Genomic DNA, 20,534 nt, shown 5'->3' with positions numbered 1-20,534 from the left:
AGAGCAGGGTCCTGTCGTGGAAGATCCCAAAATGAGTAGGCCTCGACAGCCCCTGGGCTGTACTAACCTAGCAAAAAGCTGATGAGTGTTAGTATGCCAGGATGGCATGCCCTGCTATTTGCAACACATGGGCTATTGCATATTGGGAGAGACAGCCTTTCAAAACACAGAGCCTCTTCCCCTCCCTCCATGTCATCCTGCGTGAAATATTAAGAGTAATTTGCAGCAAGGTCGTAACAAATGCAGAAATCAACCCATACAACATTTTTATTTTGGATCACAGAAAATACTTAATGTGATTTTACCACATTTTATGACAAATGCAAACTGTCAGTGTTTATAAATTGTATATTACTGCATGTTTATAGTAACATATGCATTGTGTAATTATGCTAAGAATATGTCACAATCTTGAACTCTAAAGCAAGGAGAAGGAAAAAAGGACTACCAATTGTGCAAATCACATATCTGCCAAATTCTGCATGCTCAGTATAAAATAGAAGCCAGAAATTACATGCTGACAATGATATTCAATATCATTACAATATTTTAAAGACTATGCGTGTGCATGATCATATGCATAACTGGATCAAAATAAGCAAGACGTTTAAATAAATAATGTGTATCCGGAATGTATTCACAGCGCTTCAATACATTGATTAAATTGATTAAATTCATTATTTTCCTCAATATTCTACAAACAATACCCCATAATGACAACGGGAAAGAAGTTTGTTTGAAATCTTTGCAAATGTATTAAATCAAATGTACATTATTCACAGCCTTTGCTCATTACTTTGTTGAAGCACATTTGGCACCAATTACAGCCTCAAATCTTTTTGTGTATGATGCTACAAGCTTGGCACACCTATTTTTCGGCAGTTTCTCCCATTCTTCTTTCCAGGACATCTCAAGCTCCATCAGGTTGGATGGGGAGTGTTGGTGCACAGCCATTTTCAGATCTCTCCAGAGATGTTCAATCGGGTTCAAGTCTGGGTTCTGGATGGGCCACTCAAGGACATTCACAGAGTTGTCCCGTAGCCCCTCCTTTGTTATCTTGGCTGTGTGCTTAGGGTCGTTGTCCTGTTGGAAGATGAACCTTCGCCACAGTCTGAGGTCCAGAGCGCTCTGGAGCAGGTTTTCATCAAGGATGTCTCTGTACATTGCTGCATTCATCTTTCCCTCGATCCTGACTAGTCTCTCAGTTCCTGCCACTGAAAAACATCCCCACAGCATGATGCTGCCACCACCATGCATCACTGTAGGGATGGTATTGGCCAGGTGATGAGCGGTGCCTGGTTTCCTCCAGGCATAACGCTTGCCATTCAGGCCAAAGAGTTCAATTTTAGTTTCTCATGGTCTGAGAGTCCTTCAGGTACCTTTTAGCAAACTAGAAATTTTCAAGTATCGTTTCTATTGCAGTAATGCAAAATCTCATGGCATGGCAGGGAGTAATAAATAATAAATATAGTAATAAAATATCATTAGGCTATATCTTTGCTTTATTTTTCCATTTCTCATGGCCTTACATGTGTGAGCACACACAGAATAAATATACATTCACTGAGCAATTTATAAGGAACTGTACATCAACTTATTCATGTGATTATCTAATCAGACAATTATGTAGTAGCAGTGCAATGCAGAAAATCATGCAGATACAGGTCAGGAGCTTCAGTTAATGTTCACAAAATGTGATCTCTGTGACTTCGATCATGGCATTGTTGGTGCCAGATGCGCTGGTTTGAGCATTTCTGTAACTATTGATCTTCTGGGATTTTCACGCACAACAGTCTCTAGAATTTACTCAGAATGGTGCCAAAAACAAAAACATCCAGTGAGTGGCAGCTCTGCGAACAGAAAATCCTTGTTGGTGAGAGAGGTAACAACTCTACACTACAATTGTAGTGAGCAGAACAACTCTACACTACAATTGTAGTGAGCAGAATAGCATCTGAGAATGTACAACACGTCGAACCTTGAGGCAGGGCTACAACAGCAGAAGACCACGTCAGGCACTTTATTAGGATCATAGTGTTCCTAATAAAATACTCAGTGAGTGTATATTCATATGAAGGGGCTTCAAGGAAAACATTTTGGGAACTACAGAACTAAAGGACCTTCTACCCTTACATTTTGGGGCAGGGTAAAAAATACAGATTTTCCAATTAATCGCAATAAATCTTTTCGATAGCTCTGATCAATCTTTTACTTCAGGTTTACTTCAGTTTTGGTTCTGTTGATTCATATTAGGGCTGGGCGATAAAACAATATCGATCTATATCAAGATAAAGAAAATCCACGATAAGCTTTTGAGGAATTTTCGATATTTACTGTGTGTCGCTAAAACACAAGCAGTTTGGCTTTCTCAGGCTGCATTTCCACTGGGGTGGATGAAATCCGCTCAAAGGTGTTCACAGTGCTAGGAGAGTGCTTGTTCCGCACCGCTGCCAATCCTACGATCCACCTTGCGAGCATGATGCTCAGCTTTCATAGGAATTAATTGAAAACGCTCTCAGTTTGCTCACAACGTGCCAGTGGTAACGTAGGGTCAGACTGGATGAACTTGCTAATGCTAGCTGCCTTGATAACAATTAGGTTACGTCAGACACCGGATTGATTCCATCAGCACTGCAAGACATGGATCTAGATGTGGATCTAGTCTGATCTTTCTGAGCTGTAATCTTGAATATTGTACTCTAGCAACAAACATGCATCATTTCTGCCCTGTCCCGCTCCGCACACGTTGCCTCTTTTCCCTGCATGTGTGAAGACATGAAGCACCGCACGAGTTAACATGGTTTCAAAACACCATTTAGACCAAAACGTTTTTCCCTTCTAAATGTATCTTTATTAATCAGCGTGTTACGAGCCTTTAATAATAAACAAATCGAATAAACAAATCGATTTCTGTTCTAATTTTGTGAAAAAATGTATTAGATGTCTGGAATGGATAAGGAAAGAATAAAATTACTAGTTGGTAGACTAGTCTCTGACTTTAATGAAAATATACAAATGTTTTAACATTTTTAAAAAGAAGTTTTCTAAATTTTCTCTCGGGACACCCCTGAACCCACATTCAGCATCATTCCACAGTCACAATGGCTTCTATGCCCCATACTTGGTATCTGAATCTAAAGAAATATAAAAAATATTCCTACAAATACTGGACTGCTGTCACTATGCTTCAGAACAAACAGATGATCTTTTAACATAAATTTTCAATTGATAAACGGCAAAAGACGGTAAAATTGGTAAAAGATCCCGCAGACCCCACTGCTTTGGCCGTCTCTGGACCCCCTGTGCAGTTTTGTAGAGACTATTTTGACTGTTTAAAATTTATTTTTTCTTCTATTCTTCCATCAACTTTGAAATAAAAAAAAAAAGAAAGTGCAATGTGTAAATGTATATCGTGATAAATATCAATATCGAACAATAGGAAAAAGATTATAGTGATAACAATTTTGGCCATATTGCCCAGCCCTAACTGTTAAATATATAGCAAATGAAGTGCATAGTTTGGGCCCTGTTGTCAATTATTTTAATTTATATTTTTGTTAAGTAGCAAGTTAGAAGTTTCCCTGTACAGGCTAATTTACAACATTAACTAAGAAATTATTATTTCATACACAATCAAAATGGACGTTATAACTGAAATATACCCAAATGAATCAGAAGCAAATCCAGAAACAAACTATACCAAGCCCTATTGCTGAACAAAACCAGTTGGATTAATTAAAATCTCATCAACTGCTACATTAATTATTCAGACCTCTAACAAATCTGTTCTCAAAACATCAGTGCATGTCTTCTGAGGTCAAGATATTCACCTCATCCAATATACTACAATAAAATGTATTTTGCTGTAAAAATTGCACTATGAAGAATTTATAGTCTGCAAATATCTAATGTAGAAGTCAACTGATACCAATATATTTTCGATGAGTTAATTTGCATCCACACCAATATGCTAATAACTATCAAAAATCTGCTTATTTAAAAAATCTGACAACACAACAATGCGCATTTAAATGAGAATTTATTTAAAAACATTGGATTATTTTCTGCTTTTGAAGTCAAAATGTAAACAGCATGGCACATAACTTGTGCACATTGGATAGGACGGTAAGAACTAGAGCCCAACCGATATGGGTTTTTTGAGACGATACCGATTTTAGAGGGGGAAAATACATTGTCAACAAATTCTAGAGAAAATAAAGAATAAATAAAAATACAATAAATAGCTAAATAAACATCAGTACTGTTTAGTGTAAGTAAATTGCTGACCATTTAAATAAAGAATAAATTAAAATACAATAAATAACTAAATAAATATCAGTGCTTTATGTTTAGTATCAGTCAATTGCTGACCATTACTATAAAGAATAAATTCAAATCAAATAAATAGCTAAATAAACGTCAGTACTGTTTAGTATCAGTCAAATGCTGACCATTAAAATAAAGAATAAATTCACATAAAATAAATAGCTAAAAAGAAAAACATCAGTAGTATTGTTTAGTATCAGTCAACTGCTGACCATTCATATAAAGAATAATAAAAATAAATAAAAAACAAGAAGCATTTAAACCTGCCGAGACAAGAGAAAAAAAAAGCAGCAGTGGTGTTACACGATATTCTGCTATACAAAAAACTTTCAACGGTGGAAAATCAGACATTTATATTTTATAAATGCAACGACTGTAATAGTTCGGTTGAAGGCAGTACCAAATTGTGAATCCTGAACAAAACAGTTTGGTGAATGCATGTTCACACATTAGCTTCCACTCAGCTGACAAGCAATGAAAGTAGCTACATGGTAAGCTAGTTAGCTATAAACTCATTGTCACGAAGAGTAAAAGACAGACGTTGTTTATTTACTTTCCAGCATTGCATCTCACCAACTAGGTAACAACGTAATGTGAAATCAACACACAACAGACACAATCCACCACTAGAGTTTGGCAATTTCAAACCGCTTCAGAGACCAGGATGGAAACGGCAATTCAAAGTTAAAAACGTTTTCATTACTGACTTGTTTCTTACATAAACCTATCGATTCGCTTCAGAAGACATTCATTGATCGACTGGAGTCGCTTGGATTACTTTTATACTGCCTAAATGTGACTTATGGACGGTCAAAGTGCTGGCACCCGTGTACTTCCATTATAATGTCCTGACAGAGCTCCATCTTCTTCTAAAAATCTAAATTTGTGTTCTGCTGAAGAAAGACATTCACATCTGGGATGGCATCAGGGTAAGTAAATACTGAGAGAATTTTCATCTTTGGGTGAATTATTCCTTTAAGCCGTTTACATTTCTTAAAAGTTGCCAGCTTTTTAAGAATAATCAAGTAAGAATGTGCATTTTAAAGGAGCTCATTAGCTGCCACCGAATTTGTTGAGGGGATAAGTGTTTTAGAAAGTAACTTAAAAGTAAAGTAATTAGTCATTTATTTAATTTTTCAATTAAGTAATTAGTAATCTAATTACAATTTCCAATAAATAATTAGTCATTTGTAGTGGATTACTATTTATAAGTAACTTACACAACCCTGCCGATGTCTCACAAATATTTAAATGTAATGATGCCAAATAAGATAATATATTTAACTTACACAATACTTACTCGGAAGTTCACTAAATTTTCGTCCACTGCTGGAATTGACACAAGGGTGAGGTAACATAGGCATGGCTTCAGATGGTGCCAATAATCTCAAAATGATCAAATATACTTGCAAGGCTGGCTGAAGTTTATAGGATCATACAACTTAATCTCATCAGACAGTAACTACGTAAGATACTTTTACCATTGTGATGATTCATTATATACAATGCGAGCTTGACAAACCCTGAACGCGCTAAACTGCAAGTCACTGGATTTCCCAAATCAGAGGCATTTCACTTGAATCTGATTTGGACTTCTGTATACACTGACATAAATGAACTTACTATGACTTTGGCCCCTGACTCACTTATGTCATTCTGAACACTATGAACAGTGTTATGGTCACAAAGCAGGTATAAACATGTTACTGACAACTGCCAGCTAGAAGTGCTGCAAAACTTCCAGAGTTGCCTCCAAACTCTCCAAACAAATCTAATTCCTGCCATTTCTGGAGCAAAATTGTTTTAAAGCCCTTTGGTATCTGGGTTTAAAATTAATTGGGCAACGTCTGAGTAATTTGGTGTGAACTTCTCACATATCTGCTGCATGTGTCACAGTGACAGACATTAGCTTAGCCGCAGTGCTATAAACGTCGCATGTCACTGTTAAAAAACACTCAACACTCTTTAAAACAGACCAAAATTGGGGTTTTACGACTGTATACGTTATTCCCTGAAAAACTAAAGGGTGTTTACCAATAAATAAGGCAGTTTGGATGTTTCTCTCGCGTGAATTGAGGCTAAAGCAGCGTTAGCCTAGCAAGCTAACTTCAATTAGCCCAAAACTTCTTTCAACTTTCCTCAGCAGTTTCTGTTATCTGCTGTTATGCTCCTAATACAAACTTATCGCATACACAGTGTCCCTCTGACTCAAGGTGTCCTTGTTCTGTTCAACTAAAACGTAAAGTGAGACAAAAGGGTATTTAAAAGTTGACAGGAGTAAATGAGACTAGACTCTTACCAGGAAGTGCCAGCCGAGCTTCACACGCGCTGAACCGGAGCTCGGGATGATGAGGATGATGATGAGGATGATGACGGCGTCTCAATCTGTCAGCTCAAGGTCGAGCTCCCGTTTCTTTTCTACACGACGCCGCAACACACATACGAGCTGTCTGCGCACAGTGTGTGTGTGTGTGTGTGTGTGTGTGTGTGTGTGTGTGTGTGTGTGTGTGTGTGTGTGTGTGTGTGTGTGTGTGTGTGTGTGGTTCACTAGGAACTTTTTTTAGATTACAAACTGGTAATTACAAGGGTATTATGCTATAAATGTGGTTTATGGGGACATTTCTAGTGTCCCCCATAATTCAAATTGCACTGTGTTTTATTTTTCCAATGTAAAAAAGTTTTTTTTGCAGAAAGTTTTTTATGAGTGTTAGATTTAGGGGATATAATCTATCGTTTGTACAGTTTACAAACTGTACTGTTTACAGACATGCATTATGTCTATGGAGAGTCCTCATAATGATAGCTGCACCAGCGTGCGTGTGTGTGTGAGCCAGGCGACACACAGCTATGGCTGCTATCAAAACCACTACTACTACCACATATATATGCCCCACCTGTAATTGTTAATGCTTAAGTGGGTCCAGGATTGTTCAGTCATCAATGATCTCACCCTTAAACGAGTGGACGTCATCATCGGATTTTGATGGACAACCGAAGACGAAGAAAGAAGAAGCGCGCGCGCGCGCGTGCGTGCGTGTGTGTGTGCCTTAACACCTGTGTGAATTGCACACACACTCACACACATTCCAAGAAAAATTAATAGACTATTTTTTGAAATAGTCAAAAAAACTATTTCAACCTATTTTTAAGATTTACGCATTTAAATTTCATAACAAAAATCCATCAAATTCAATTGTGTAATTTTTAACAAAATTGTCACGATTCCCTTGTTGTCTGCCCTGTGTTTCACTTGTCTTTGTCTCTAACTCCTATTCCTTTTGTAAAAACTACACTTCCCATGATTCCCGGCCCTCATCACTGCCAGCCCTTGTGTCATTGTGCTCACCTGATCGTTGTTTGTTATCATCATGTCTCCAGTTTTCCCTGCTGGTTAACTCCTTGTGTGCCTTTCGTGTTTTTGTTGTGCCTTTCATGTTTTTATTTTACTTTTTCCCATTGTGGATGTTTCATTTGTTCGTGTGTTCTCGTATTGCCCTTTTATTTTAATAAGTATCGCTGCGCTTAGATCCTCGCCCCTCGTCTGTCTTCCTGCTCTCCTACTCATCATAACAAAAATTGTATTAAACAAATATTATATTTAGATTTTGTTTTAGATTTTGATTTGTTAAAAATTACTCATGTCAATTTGATGGAATTGTTTTTATGAAATTGAAATCTTGAATTGTTTTTGAGTGTAAAATCAGTAATCTAATTACAATTTTATGGACATAATTTGTTATTTGTAGCAGATTACTGTTTTGAGTAACTTTGGGAATCAGTGAGTTGTTTGCCTAACAGTGACTGAAAAGATAAATGCATCAAAATGTTTTTCAGATTAAATAGCTTAAGCAAACTGTTATGATCCTTATTCAGGACCATCGCTAAACTTTATCGGTCCCGGGACAAGAGAGTATCTCAGATCTGAAGGTCCATACAATGCAAATGAATGGTGACCAAACCTTTGAAGCTCAAAAAGCAAAGTAGTTTAATCCAAGTGTTCTGAAGTAATATAATCAGTACTGGGTGAGAACAGACCAAAATGTAACTGCTTTTTCACTATGAATCCTAACATCTGCAGTGTCCTTGGCGATTATGATTTCAAGCTCCATTACACTTCCTAGCGCCGTCAAGCACTAGGAAGTGTAATCGAACATGAAATCATGACCGGGCCTAGACTGCAATGGCAAGATATACAGTGAAAAATTAGTTACATTTTGATCTGTTCTCACCCAAAACTGATTGGATATTCAAAAGATATGGATTTAACCACTGGAGTATGGATTATTTTTATGCTGCCTTTATGTGCTTTTTGAGCTTCAAAGTTTTGTTCACCATTCACTTACATTATATGGACCTAAAGAGCTGAGAATTTTTCTTAAAATCTTAATTTATGTTCTGCAGAAGAAAGAAAGTCATACACATCTTTGATGGCATGAGAGTGAGTAAATGATGAGCAAATTGTTTTTTATTTTGGGTGAACTATCCCTTTAAGATGAATGCATGCATAAAAGAAATAGCTGCTTTAATTTAAAAATGTATCATGCTGTAGTAATGCTCATGTAAAACTTTTGCAATGTTGACAGACTTGTCATTGCTAAAGGAGAAGTTACATACTGCACACAATAAAATATAACTTCTGGAATCTAGGAGTAAGGGCTTAAAGTAATGCCAACTCTCAGTGATCGTAACACCCCTCAAGCAGTCGATGAGACTTTTACTACTCAGCAGAGCACCTTTAGAAGCATTCTGCTCTTTTGTGCTGTCCCTCTGCAATCATAGTACAAATACAACAGTTCAAGTTTGGAGCCACTACCAACTCCCTATAATTTAGACATAAACTGCACATGCTACTGTATGTAATAATACCACTTAGATATTTCTACATTTGCATTTTAATATTTGGTTTATATAGGTTATAAACCCGTGGTCATGCATGCCTGTGTACAAAAGGTTAGATTTTCTTTGAAGCACACAAGATGCTCTTTGGAAAATTCTCAGATCATGCTGGATATTTTGATCATCAGGTTAAGAACAAACTTGTGGAGTCCATAAATCTAGAGTGCACAATATCAAAAGATGCACATGCCAAAAATACTAAGATATTCTGAAATTCATGTACATTTTTCCATTGAACTTTTCAAATTTTTATGCTGATAATGTCATTTATAATGAAAAGATTTGCATTGCATTAAAATAATGCAAAATACAGGCATTTTCGTGGACTCAGAATTTTGGACCCTGCATCGTATTCTATTTTTTATGTATTTTATTTCTTTATTTAATTTATGTAATACTAAATGACCTCATTTCTCACTTGTTCTAGCAGCTACTGTATAACACCTGTGATTTTCCCCAGTCAATGAACCCTGATTGAACTTATATCACATTTGATCACATCTTATCAGCAAGGGTTGTAAAATGACAATTTAATTTGTTGTGATTTTCTTATTTGTGTGCAATGTAACAGTTCAGTTTTTTTTTATGTGAATGCCCAAACACTTACATTACAGTACAAGTGATTTTCAGTTCAAAGATACACTGAAAACAAATATATTTTGTAGGGATTTAAACATAGCAGAAAAGGTTAAGAACTCATTTAATTGAATAAGTCAGTTTAAGCGTGAACTTGAAAATATTAAGTAAATTCTACATTTGTACTCAATTAAAAAATTCACGCTCTAGTTTATAAATAAATATTAGTCATGATTGTTTGTTATCTTTACAATGTTTTATCTTGTATCAGTCCTAAGTTATAAAACCTTGTCGTGTTACATCTCTAACTTGAGTCAATTTCACAGGTAATTATGTAAATTAAGTACATTTTACTTAACTTTTCAAAGCTAACGTGATTATAAGAAAAGTTCAAAATGTAAAATGTTTTAATTAAATGTTAATTTAAAATGTACTACATTTATTTAAGTATCATGCACATCTGATATGTAGGTAAGAGTTACTGTATTAATTAAAATGTTTAAGTAAAATGTACTCAATCACTTTAATCTTATTACTATTTCAATATCTTGTTTGTTATTAATTAATCTTAATTTTATTTCATGAAGTTAAGACAAAAAACTCAAGGAAAATTCGATCTTACTAGTCTTTTTTTTCAGTGTAGATAGAGAAGCATGCTTGAGAGAGCAGAAAAAAATTAAAGCAGATTGTTGTTGGTAACAAAACGCTTCATCATATCATGTCGATATGGTTGTGTGACAAACTCAATGTCATATGAAGGCTATATCTGTTACTGGATATTGTTTTCACCTTATATTTATTATAATATTACAGCATTACATGTTACACATCTTATTAACACCTTTGAATAAATAATCTCAAATTGAATCCATATACACAATATTGTGTTTTGTCAGCAGTGAAAATGGTTCACTGTGTATCGCAGTTGAACTGGGATGAAACCCCATACAGTAGCATTTCATTCAATCAGAACATTTCAGGGGAGCATTTCTTGTTCTGTATGAGTAACAATGTTTTCTTCTGCATTTTGACAGTTGATAATCAACAAGTGTTGTGCTCTGGTTTTTGTTTTTTTGTCTTGACACATCAATAGCAGTTCTGCTAACCTCCTCACAAATACCAAATAAGAAAGGTAAAGCACACACTGTGTGTTTTCCCCTCTTCTTGAACAAGCGTTGAAGATTAAAAGAAACGTCTGCGAAGAATCTGTCAATTCTGTTGGTGAATAACGCGAGCTGGAATTTAATGGCGTGAGTTATATTGGGCTCATTCAACACCCACATTTTGCTCTCAATGAGATCAATGCTGCCTCATGACAGATATGGGACTGTCTTTAGTATCTTCAAATTTCTGGTTTCTGAGGGAATAATTAGATAGATGGATAAGAGGCAGCTCTTGTGACTGCACACAGGAGCTCTGGTTCAACACTCCAGTCTGTTGTCTCACAATCTGTGTAATAATCGGATTGAGTTGATTGTTCTAAAAGTAGAATGGCGGCAGTTCTGTAATATGAACTTCTTATTTTTATTTTAGATATTTGTTTTGCCCAAATCCTTGTTTTGATTTCTCATATATTTGGAATGTAGATTAGATTCCTCATGTCTTTTTTAGGGCCTTGGTTGTCTTTACCTGGAGACAATTCACTTTTCAGGATGCGTGAGACAATGTCGCTGTCACGAACACCGGCGAGGGCGCCTCCTCTCCCGGTCTTCGGAGATCGCTCTCGCCCGAGTACTAACCGCCCTTACTCATTTCCCCATTAGCTCACACACCCCGGCTTGATTGTTCCCCAGCTGATGCCCATTACCCCTGTCTATTTAACCATGCTAGCTTATGTCCTCCTTGCGAAGTCTTGTTTGCCTTGGCCACATTTCTGAGCGTGTTTATTCTTTAGTCTAGTTATCCAGTGTACCGACCTAGTCTGTTTTCCCTCGACCACATTAGTTTACCGCCTGCCTTAGACCTCCCAGCCTGGTTACCGTTCACGATAGTTTGCTGCCTGCCCTGACCCTCTGCCTGTTCTTGTTTCGAGCCTGCCTGTCCTCTTCTAACCCTGTTTGACCGTTTTCTGACCCTGCCTGTACAACCTGTGTTTGCACTTACCTAATAAAGCCGCATATGGATCCCAACCAGCCTGAGTCCCCGTTACAGTCGCTTAATAAAAAAAAACATAGCTTTATTTTATTTATTATTGAGGTGGTGGATAAAAAAAGTTACTCAAATGAACTCTTCATGTCTGTGTGCATGAGTGGAAACACACACACACACACAAACACACACACACATGTGCCTGTTTTATGCTTGTGTGTCAGCAATCATGGAATTCTACAGTTCTCTGTTCATCAACATTTTCATGAATGCACACATACACTCTACACTACAGTATATATTAATTCATTTAGATTCAGCTCATGTTATCTTTATGAGAATATAATTAAATTTACAAGTTAAGTGATCCATGTGAATGTTAATATTTCATCATCCAGTGTTTAATTGCTATCAGAATCCTCTTATATGCTACTTTATAAGAGAGTTGTATTTGTTAGCGTTAGTAAATGCAGTAGGTATCATGAGCTACCATGAACAATATTTTTTTCCACATTTGTCTAACGTTTATGTACTGTATTAAATGCAGGACATTGGAGTGATTGGGTCATTTGTTCCACTCATGCAGTTGAATGGGCCGGCACCCTGAGCATTCGTTTGACTGCCTGAGGAAACTGAACTTTTTTTTCTTCTTGTGCTGGTTCTGCCTAGCGGCTGGAGTTTGTTTTGTGGAGGAACACACCTTTGAGACAGTTATGTGGATGATTCTACATGTTATTTGTGTTTATCCTGCCTATTGGCTGGAGTTTGTTTTATAGATTATTTTCTGTTGTGTAATTCTGTCTCACAAAAATTTCCAAAGGCAAAGTTGTCGCAGGGGTTCTCGCAGGCGTGCATGGACAGTTTGAGTTTTGAGGGATGGACGCCGGTTGGCGACGTTGTGCGCGGGTTTAATGCGCACATTTTTCTTTTTTCTGTTTGTTTGGTTTGGGGTTTTATTTGTTGCAATAATGTTGGAATGTGGTCTTAATAATTTTATTTTAGACACACTATAAATTTTTTCTAATATGTCAAAATGTCAAATGTTAATATGAGTGGATTGTCTCTCTCCACATGGAATGTGAATGGGTTGGGGCACCCCATTAAAAGAAGGAAAGTTGTTTCTTTTCTTAAACGTAAGAAATATGATATAGTGTTTCTACAAGATATGGGGTGGACATGTTTTCTTTAGTGCTGGCTCAAGTAAGAGCAGGGGAGTCATTACATTGATACGTAAACATCTACAATTCAAATGTCTCAAACAGATTAAAGATACATTTATATTTACAATTATGCATTTGGCAGATGCTTTTATCCAAAGCGACTTACAGAGCCCTTATTACAGGGACAATTCCCCCGGAGCAACCTGGAGTTAAGTGCCTTGCTCAAGGACACAGTGATGGTGGCTGTGGGGATTGAACGGACAACCTTCTGCTTAACAGATTGGTGCTTTAGCCCACTACGCCACCACCACTCATTATTGTTTTAGCATTCCAACAAATGTTAAAGGCTGAAATCAATGTTTATAATGTCTCCTCTGTGGGCATGGCTTGGGAGGCATGTAGGGTGGTTCTTAGGGGTCGGATCATACAGTATTCCTCATTCATCAAAAAATCCAAAGCATGCAACTCGTGGAGTTGGAAGGGAATATTAAAAGTGCCGAGGCACAGTTGAAGTGCCAAATGTCCTCTGATAGCCTCAGAGAATTGACCCGATTGAAATACAAATATAATACTATTTTGCGCGGAAGGTAGAATTTTGGCTATTCAGGGCAAGACAGTCTTACTCAGGACAAAGCGGGGAAGCTTTTGGCTAGATATATAAAGCAGAGAGTATTTTTCAACCATTCGCTCAGTGAAATATGCTGTTGGTTAAATTTTAACCTCTGCCATTAATATTAATAATGCTCTTAAAGAATTCTATTTTGATCTTTACAGCTCCACATCTTTGTCTACTGATGAAGATATTAGAAACTTTGTGGAACTATTAGAAATCCCTAAACTGACGACTGAGCAAAAAAAATTATCTTGATTCTGAGATCATTTTGGAGGAGCTTGGCAGGGTAATTAAGGCCTTGCCTACAGGCTCTGGAGCCAGGTGGCTTTGCCTCTGAATTTTTTAGATCTTATGCTGCAGAACTGGCTCCACTTTTGTTAGAAGTTTATATGAAATCAATAAAGAATGGAAAGCTTCCGCCAACCATAACACAAGCCCGGATCAGTCTGATTCTTAAAAAGGAAAAAGATCCAAGCGAGTGTAAAAGTTTTTGTCCAATTTCCCTGATTTATCTAGATATAAAAATATTGTCAAAAAATCTGGCTAACCGATTAAGTAAAGTTATGACATCTCTTATACATATAGATCAGGTGGGTTTTATTTGGGGCCGCAGCGTTTCTGATAACATTAGGCGTTTCATCAATATCATGTGGTCAGTGGCGAATGATCAGACTCTGGTCGCTGCCATCTCACTTGACGCCAAAAAGGCATTTGATATGATAGAATGGGATTATCTTTTTAAGATTTTGGAAAAATACAGGTTCGGGAATACTTTTATTAGATGGATTCAGTTACTTTATTGACACCCGGTAGTGGGAGTACAAACAAATGGATTCATTTCAGATTATTTCACTCTGGATGGGGCACCCGGCAGGGTTGCACTTTTTTCTCATTATTGTTCCGTCTTGCCATGGAACAATTAGCAGCCACATTAAGAAAGGAAGATTATTTTCCAGGGGTAGTGGCGGGAGGTGTGGTGCATAAGCTTTTGCTTTACGCAGATTACTTTTTATTATTCATCTCCGACCCCACTAGATCTATGCCTTGCCTCCACATAATTATTAATTCCTTTTCTAAATTATCAGAATACAGAGTCAATTGGTCTAAATCTGAAGCTTCGGCTCTGACAGTGTACTGTCCAATAATGGTTTTCAGCCGGGTTCCTTCCAGTTGCCCAAACAGGCATTCATTATTTGGGCATTTTATTTCCAGCAAATTTGAGTGATTTAGTTAGAGTTAATTTTTACCCCTTAATAAAAAGGTTTTTATTATTTAGATGTTTTTTTTCACCATCAACCCTGGAAATGTTTGTTATATACAAATTAAATTTTTGTTCTACATTTTTGTTGACACTGACTGCTTACTGACCTTTACATGAATTTCAGTTTTGCCTAGCTGAATGCGATTGTGTATCACACTGAACTTTTTAGATACAGATTTCAACAGTAGGTAAAAGTTTACTGGGAAAAGTCAATACTGTACAGCACTGTAGTACACAGAAAATAATCTGCACAGTTGCATGTATAAAGTAAATTTATTTTTGTAGCAATGTGTAACATGTAAACAGAAAATTCACATTTGCATGTCAATTTGTACACATTTCTTACATGTAAAGACATATATAGTGAACACGAAATTGGTACAAAATGAAAAAAATAAATAAATAAAAAGTAACAATAAGAAAACCAGCTGTAGACATGTGCATTTAGTTATTGTGCAAATTGTACTTACTCTTTTGCACACATGGAGTTGGAGTTGATCCAAGATGGCGGCGCGGTAGCACGCAGTGGCCACTCCGGATCCACAATGGTGCTATTTTTGTTAAATTAGCCCGACTTTTGCAACACATGGACATCGGAGCAACCAGTGTTCGTGTCTACCATCACCAGACACTACTCAAATATAAGACTCATGCAAAAACCAAGCTGCATGATGACCTGCAGGAGGCGCTACGCGTACTCGGCTTGCTGCGGAGACCAGGCCTCCAGCCCTCGGCGTCACCTGATGCCGGTGGCGGGAGAGGACGTCGTAGCGGTGTGCGAAAGCGAAGCGCGGAAAGAGGGCGGGGGTCCATGCTAGGCTAAAACAAACCCTAGCCGGCCGGCTCTCCGCCTATCCTGCTCTCAAATGTTTGTTCCCTGGACAATAAACTGGACTATATCCGACTCCAGCAGGCTACGCAGCGTGAGTTTAGAGACTGCTGCGTCTTTGTTTTCACGGAGACGTGGCTCAGCGACAGAGTTCGGATGCCGCCATTCAGCTAGACGGGCTCGCCTCGTTTCGTGCCGACAGAAATACAGCTCTCTGCGGTAAGACTCGCGGTGGTGGCTTGTGTGTTTACATCAACACGAATGGTGCAAGAACTCTATGCTAGTCTCTAGTTACTGTTCATCGCTGTTGGAGCTTGTGACTGTTAGATGCAGACCTTTTTATCTACCACGGGAATTCACCACTGTTTGCATAACCGAGTTTACATTCCCCAGCTAACGCTAAGGAAGCTCTCTGTGAACTGTATGGGGCTATGAGCTGAACTGCAGAACGCTCACCCCGACGGACTGTTTATTGTCGCCGGAGATTTCAACCATGCAAATCTCAAGACAGTGCTCCCTAAATTCCATCAGTATGTGGACTTTGCAACGAGAGGGGCTAACGCGCTTGATCTTGTTTACACAAACATCCCAGGCGCTGCACGGGCGGAGCCCCGCCCCACCTCGGCTACTCAGACCACATCTCTGTTATGTTAATTCGAGCATACAGACCGCTCAGTCAGACGCACAAAACCGCTTCAGAAGCAGGTGAAAACCTGGCCAGCAGGAGCCATCTCTGCTCTTCAGGACTGTTTTGAGTGTACTGACTGGCACATGTTCAGGGAGGCTGCAACATATGGCGATTCTACCAACTTGGAGGAATACACAGCATCAGTGACCAGCTACATCAGCAAGTGCATTGATGATGTCACTTTCTCCAAGACCATCACCACACGCTCCAACCAGAAGCCGTGGATGACTGCGGAGGTGCGCACGCTGCTGAGGTCCCGAGACTCCGCCTTCAGAGCAGGCGATAAGGCAGCCCTAAGAACAACTAGGGCCAAACTGTCACGGGCAATCAGAGAGGCAAAGCGCGCACACGCCCAGAGAATCCACAGTCACTTCCAGGACAGCGGTGACACGCGGCGCACGTGGCAGGGCATCCAGGCCATCACCAACTACAGGACACCATCAGTTGCCTGTGACAAAGATGCCTCCCTTCCAGATGCGCTGAACGACTTCTACGCTCGGTTTGAAGTGCAGAACGACATGATGGCGAGGAAGTCCACCCCTCCTCCCAACGACCAGGTGCTCTGTCTTACCACGGCAGATGTGAGGAAAACTCTACGTAGAGTCAACCCACGGAAGGCTGCTGGACCAGACAACATTCCTGGCAGAGTGCTCAGAGGATGTGCAGACCAGCTAGCAGATGTTCTTACCGACATCTTCAACATCTCTCTGAGCAGTGCCGTCGTTCCAACGTGCTTCAAGGCCACCACCATCATCCCCATGCCAAAGAAGTCTTCAGTGTCCTGCCTCAACGACTACCGTCCCGTCGCGACTTACACCCATCATCATGAAGTGCTTCGAGAGGCTCGTCATGAGGCAGATTAAGACCCAGCTGCCCCCTCACTAGACCCACTGCAGTTTGCGTGATCGTTCAAACCGTTCAACGGACGATGCCATCACCACAACCCTCCATCTGGCCCTCACCCACCTAGACAATAAGGACTCATACGTTCGAATGCTGTTCATAGATTTCAGCTCAGCATTCAACACAATCATTCCCCAGCACCTGATTGGAAAGCTGAACCTGCTGGGCCTGGACACCTCCCTCTGCAACTGGATCCTGGACTTCCTGACTGGGAGACCTCAGTCAGTCCGGATTGGGAACAGCATCTCCACCACCACCACACTGAGCACTGGGGCCCCCAGGGCTGTGTGCTCAGTCCACTGCTGTTCACTCTGCTGACTCACGACTGTGCAGCAATGCACAGCTCGAATCACATCATCAAGTTCAGCCGATGACACGCACCGTGGTGGGTCTCATCAGCAAGAACAACGAGTCAGCATACAGAGAGGAGGTGCAGTGGCTGACGAACTGGTGTAGAGCCAACAACCTGTCCCTGAATGTCGACAAAACAAAAGAGATGGTTGTTGACTTTAGGAGAGCACAAGGTGAACACACTCCGCTGAACATCGACGGCTCCTCTGTGGAGATCGTCAAGAGCACCAAATTTCTTGGTGTTCACCTGGCGGAGAACCTCACCTGGTCCCTCAACACCAGCTCTATCACCAAGAAAGCCCAGCAGCGTCTCTACTTTCTTCGAAGGCTGAGGAAAGCACATCTCCCAACCCCCATCCTCACTACATTCTATAGAGGGACTATTGAGAGCATCCTGAGCAGCTGCATCACTGCCTGGTTTGGGACTTGCACCGTTTGGACCACAAAGCCCTGCAGAGGATAGTGAGGACAGCTGAGAAGATCATTGGGGTCTCTCTTCCCTCCATCAAAGACATTTACAAAAAACACTGTATCCATAAAGCAACCAGCATTGTGGACGACCCCACACACCCCTCACACAAACTCTTTACCCTCCTCCCGTCTGGCAAGAGGTACCGAAGCATTCGGGCCCTCACGGCCAGACTGTGTAACAGCTTCTTCCCCAAGCCATCAGACTTCTCAATACTCAGAGACTGGTTTGACACACACGTGTCCTGAGTTGCACTTTAATAACTGTCACTTTATAACTGTCTGCTACCTCAATAACTGCTATGTGCATAGAACATTATCTCATAGTATGTTATGTTTACATTTTTAGAAACTGTCATCTTTTTGCACTACTGAGTACTGGTCGGCGCTGCACTGTCTATTGTCCTGTTCATTGTCAGTAATTTGTTGTACTGTCCTGTACTTTTTGCACATGTTTGCACGTGCACTTTATATAGGTATATATAGGTATTTTATTCCGTTGTGTAGTCTCATGTGGTCCTATGTTGGTCCTTTGTTGTTTTTATGTAGCACCATGGTCCTGGAGGAACGTTGTCTCGTTTTGCTGTGTACTGTACTAACTGTATATGGTTGAAACGACAATAAAAACCACTTGACTTGACTTGACATGCGCCATAACACGTGCAACTTGCTTAAATTAATAAGAAATTAAAATCTGGTGTGAACAAGTAACTCATTGTTTTATTGTTTAAAAAAAACTCTCATTGGAGAATTGAGCCAAGGTGATTGAGAAAAACTGCAATATGTATATGTTGAAATTAACATTAACCAACTGGGTTAAAGGATGGGCAAGGAGTAGGCAGAAACCGGCTGAACAGTCAATATGCACGTACTTGCGCGCGCCTGCGTCTTTCTCTCTTGTCGAACTGGCTACTCCAGCTCCCCTTTATCTCGCTGTCCCACTGATCATCTGATTCAGCGCGGGCTGTGCACGCCTCACAGCCTGGCCACGCCCTCCTCCTAGTCACACCAACATTATTAAATGCTGTGAAAGTATTGCTCATTGTTAATTCTTGTTAACTAATGTAGTAAATTAATGTTAACAAATACAACCTTATTGCAAAAAGGTATGTACATTTATATATTTAATTGTGAGATTAAATAAAGTTGAATCAATCATCAAAATTGAATAGTGAAACTCATAATATGCTTAATAGAATTATGGATAGTAATTAGAGCTGATGGAAATTAGTCCTAAAATATTAAATAAACATTGGCCAAAATAGATAGATAGATAGATAGATAGATAGATAGATAGATAGATAGATAGATAGATAGATAGATAGATGAGATAGATAGATAGATAGATAGATAGATAGATAGATAGATAGATAGATAGATAGATAGATAGATAGATAGATAGATAGATAGATAGATAGATAGAAAGTGAGACAGACAGACAGACAGACAGACAGACAGACAGACAGACAGATAGATAGATAGATAGATAGATAGATAGATAGATAGATAGATAGATAGATAGATAGATAGATAGATAGATAGATAGATAGAAAGTGAGTAAACTAATGTTAACAAATACAACCTTATTGCAAAAAGGTATGTACATTTATATATTTAATTGTGAGATTAAATAAAGTTGAATCAATCATCAAAATTGAATAGTGAAACTCATAATATGCTTAATAGAATTATGGATAGTAATTAGAGTTGATGGAAATTAGTCCTAAAATATTAAATAAACATTGGCCAAAATAGATAGATAGATAGATAGATAGATAGATAGATAGATAGATAGATAGATAGATAGATAGATAGATAGATAGATAGATAGATAGATAGATAGATAGATAGAAAGTGAGACAGACAGACAGACAGACAGACAGACAGACAGACAGACAGACAGATAGATAGATAGATAGATAGATAGATAGATAGATAGATAGATAGATAGATAGATAGATAGATAGATAGATAGAAAATGAGACAGACAGACAGACAGACAGACAGACAGACAGACAGACAGACAGATAGATAGATAGATAGATAGATAGATAGATAGATAGATAGATAGATAGATAGATAGATAGATAGATAGATAGAAAATGAGACAGACAGACAGACAGACAGACAGACAGACAGACAGATAGATAGATAGATAGATAGATAGATAGATAGATAGATAGATAGATAGATAGAAAATGAGACAGATAGACAGACAGACAGACAGACAGACAGACAGACAGACAGACAGACAGATAGATAGATAGATAGATAGATAGATAGATAGATAGATAGATAGATAGATAGATAGATAGATAGATAGATAGATAGAAAATGAGAAAGAGAGACAGACAGATAGATAGATAGAAAGTGAG

The 20,534-nt window shown here is 38.8% G+C and overlaps 1 protein-coding gene across 1 annotated transcript in view; it reads right to left on the bottom strand.

The window, feature by feature from the left end:
• The window catches only part of LOC127641308 (serine/threonine-protein kinase Nek7-like), an 88,839-nt gene extending 82,029 nt beyond the window's left edge, over positions 1–6,810 (bottom strand). The window contains exon 1 of the mRNA XM_052124236.1: positions 6,626–6,810. The gene's annotated coding sequence lies outside the window, so the exon portion shown is untranslated. The remainder of the gene's footprint in view (positions 1–6,625) is intronic.
• Between the last annotated feature and the right edge of the window lie 13,724 nt (positions 6,811–20,534).

The sequence above is a fragment of the Xyrauchen texanus genome, chromosome 50 (genome assembly GCF_025860055.1).
Source record: "Xyrauchen texanus isolate HMW12.3.18 chromosome 50, RBS_HiC_50CHRs, whole genome shotgun sequence".
NCBI lineage: Eukaryota > Metazoa > Chordata > Actinopteri > Cypriniformes > Catostomidae > Xyrauchen > Xyrauchen texanus.
This window is presented reverse-complemented; position numbering and strand designations above follow the sequence as displayed.